General features: G+C 46.9%; 1 pseudogene; it reads left to right on the top strand.

Moving 5' to 3' along the window:
- The first annotated feature begins 3086 nt into the window (after positions 1-3086).
- On the top strand, positions 3087-3664 carry LOC102744236 (transcription elongation factor A protein 3 pseudogene; annotated as a pseudogene).
- Positions 3665-3676: the final 12 nt, after the last annotated feature.

The raw sequence follows: 3676 nt of genomic DNA, 5'->3' as shown, positions 1-3676 counted from the left end.
GGGTTCTGGGAGGCTGGTAAAAGGAGGATGAAAGAGAAAGATGGGATAGATGAAGGTCCTGCCCTTGGCCACTATGTGGGTGGTAGAAAGCAGCAGCTTTGCCCAGGAGGTAATTGTGACAGTGTCTAGCTTTCCCAGTAGAATGGGTGCAAAGAAGCACAAGGTGACTGCTGCAGATATGCAGGTTGCCACCCAGAACCCCTCCCCTGACCACCGCAGTGCTCACAGCCTGACTGTTAATGCACCGTTAGGTAGGGGCCACCTCTGGACCCTGAAGTCTACCTCTGCTAGGGCACAGAACTGGGAAGCCCCTGTTTCCATGTACCTTGGCTACACTGTTCACGATCAGCTGCATCACTTATAAAGCAGACATTTGGTTTCTGATGACTTGGATAGGCTGGTATGTCTCAATTGGCATTTGATAGATCTCAATTGGCTTTGAAATTGGTAATTAGCATGTCTCTACTGGGTTCTGAACTTGAGTATGAAACAGAGGGACATGATCTACAGATCCCCCTCAAAACAACCCATGAGAGCTATGGCTTCTTGTCCAGCTTTTCTTGTGGCTAATGGCATGTGGTACTGACCTGGCTGGCTTCTGAGACAGGCCAGCCTGTGACTGGAGAACAGAGCAGAGCAGATCATGCCAGTCCAGCAGCTGCGACCTTTGTTTCCACTGGCAATGTGCACGGAGACAGAAACTAGCAGCAGTATGTCCAGCTCTGCCAAGGCCAAGGCTCCTGGGACCATGATCCGAAGACCAGGCTCTGCCCCTCCAGCAGCCGCAGGAACCTCTGTTCCACAGGCCTGCACGGAGAGCAGGGCCTTACCGAATGGATGATTTTTCCCATTCAAGGTGGATGGAGCGGCCCCCAGCAAGCTGGTAGATGGTGCACGAGACCTAAGTCACCAGTGGCATCCTTGCCTCACCCAGCTCACCTGAGATTATACTGTAACAACAGGGACAGAGTTTCATCAAAAGCAACCAACATTTTGATGTAAATGTCATTTTGGAGAACTGATTAATATGTCAAAATATTCAGCTCCCAAGGTATGATAAAAATAACCTGAGTTCTCTCTAATTTTATGATTTAACATTCAAATGACTGATCTAAATTCCTTTTCATAAAATCCAATTTAAACCTGTCCCCTTTAACCAGGGGTTTTGGATGGCTTCTTTGCTAATCCCTGAATTTGCATGGGCCAGAATTCATGGTGGGAAGCCACACGTTTTGGAAGACTGGAGGCTCATGGGTTATCCTCATAATGGCACTTGCATCTGTACAGCACCTGTCAATTTTATAACATCAAAGAAAGCAGGAAGCCAGGGACGTGTTTGCTGGGCAGTCAGGCCTCTGCTGTATGCTTTAAGGGAAGTGCACTACCCAGGGAGAAATGCTTAGTTAGGTATCCTACTGCTCATTTCCTCTGTCCCATGATGGTGACCTTCAGTGTGAATTCATCCTCCTGCTTCTGATATTGCTTCTGCTCAGCTCTCAATGGAATTTAGCCTAGCCTGGGCTCCCCAGAAAACAGAGCCTGAGATATACAGAGTACGTGCTCACCTTTTATTGTGAGTGCGATCCTAAGGAAGTGAGGGAATTGGGGGGTGGTGAGGCAGGAAAGGTGGGGGAGTGAATAGGAGGTATGCCAGCTGATTTCTGGGTGCAACTGGCATGTTCAGAGAGGCCTTAAGAAGTCTCTGTGCCTCTGCACTGTTGACTCTGGAGAGGGACAGGACAGGAATGTACCTGTACCTCCCATCATCCATGGGTCAAAGTCCCCGTGTCCAGCCCTGACCCTCCTATGCATTGTCATTCCAAATTTTCAAAGAGCCATGTATGAATCAGATGGCCTAATGCTTCATCAACAGCTGGGAAATCCTGGGGTGAGTGTGGAAGGGCAAGATGTGGGTGGAGGTGGGATGCTGCCCTTTTGTGTTCCCAGGCAAGGAAGGGACAGTAGCCATTGCTGCAGCCTGCAGCAGCTATGGCAGCAGGGACCCAGCTCTAGACCCAGGGGTTCCACAGGCTGGGGCCAGTTCCTGAGACTGAGTCTGGAGGGGGATGGTCTGGCTCAGTGTTGTTTTAACACAAGACTTTGTAAAGACAACACTGAAGACTAGTTGGGAAGTACCCAACCCACACAATGGAATAAACTACTAAAAATCAATCATTAATGGACATGGCAAAAAAAGCATCATGCAGATCTAGTTAATATGGTTCTAGTGTGAACTTGACCAATCCCTGAACATGGAGATACTGGAACTGTGAGTGTGGGGCAGGTAAGGGAAGTGTCTTCACTGTGGCCCTTTTATTTTTATTTTTTTCATTTTCCCCCAACTTATTAAATAATAATTGAAAAATATAATTGTATATATTTGAAGTGTTCACTGTGGTCCTTTCATGGCTGTTTCCAGGAAGTCCATGGGCTGCAACACCTCACAGGGTCTATTTCCACTGCATTTGAGATGAGTGATGAGTTCTGGGAACGAGAACACACAATCTACACATGCACACACACTCCCACATCCTCACTTACACTCTCACACACTCATACACACTCACACAGGAGTGTTAGGTTGAATTCCTTATTTAATTAGCCAAAGAACAACATTTCATCAGAGGTAAGGCAGCCGTGGGATAGAGGGTGCAGTGCCATGTGTCTCCATGTAACTTTCCTTGGACCTGGCATCCCCAGAGGGCACATAGCTGCAGGTGATTCTTCAGTCATAATAAGGTCTTGCCAGATCTGGACAGACCAATTCTTTTTTCTGTGTGCATATTAATGTTATTTTTTTCTGACCCACTTGAGAGAAAGTTGGAATCATTGTGCCCTCTACCCCTAAATATTTCTGTATATGTTCTCAAGAGCAAGAGCATACACATTTTTACTCACAGTATAATTACCAAAAATCAGTAATTAAAAAAATTTTATTGAAGTATAATTAATATACAGTGTTTTATTAGTCTCAGGTATACAATATAGTGATTCAACAATTCTATACATTACTCAGTGCTCATCAAGATAAGTGTACTCTTAATTCCCTTTATTTTAGCTCACCTCGCTGGGTCTTGTGCACTAACATGGGCCAGGAAGAGGAGCTGCTGAGGCTTGCCGGAGAGCTGGAGAAGATGGTGGCCAGGGAGAACATGGAAGGGACTCTTGACCTTCTGAAGAAGCTGAACAGCTGTCAGATGTCCATGCAGCAACTCCAGACAACCAGGATTGGAGTCACCATTAGTGGGGTCTGCAAGTGCTGCTCAGACAGAAAGGTGGTGTCCTTGGCTAAAGTCCTCATCAAAAACTGGAAGTAGCTGCTGAACTCACCTGGACCCCCCCAAAGGAGAAAAAGGAGAGGAAAGAAAAGGAAAAAGGGCTTGAATATTCTGACTGAAAGCCAGAGATAGGCCTTACTCCACCAAGGAAAAATTAAGGAGAAGAGTCCAAAGACAGGAGAGACTCTGTGGACTCCAAGTCTTCAGCCACCTTCTTTCCACAAAGGCCATTGATGGAAAGATCAAACAGCAGAAAATCAAAAGCAGAGACTCCCAAAACACCCAGCAGCCCCTCAACCCCCACCTTTGGCCCCTCCGTGTTCCTCCTGGTGCCCTGCTATCTTACAGGGGACTCTGTGTGGGACAAGTGTGTGGAGATGCTCTTCGCAGCCTCGAAG

This window comes from Leptonychotes weddellii, unplaced genomic scaffold, assembly GCF_054177405.1.
Source record: "Leptonychotes weddellii isolate Sample4059 unplaced genomic scaffold, ASM5417740v2 HiC_scaffold_19058, whole genome shotgun sequence".
NCBI classification, from domain to species: domain Eukaryota; kingdom Metazoa; phylum Chordata; class Mammalia; order Carnivora; family Phocidae; genus Leptonychotes; species Leptonychotes weddellii.
Note: the sequence above shows the minus strand (reverse complement) of the source record. Positions and strands in the feature narration are given on the sequence as shown.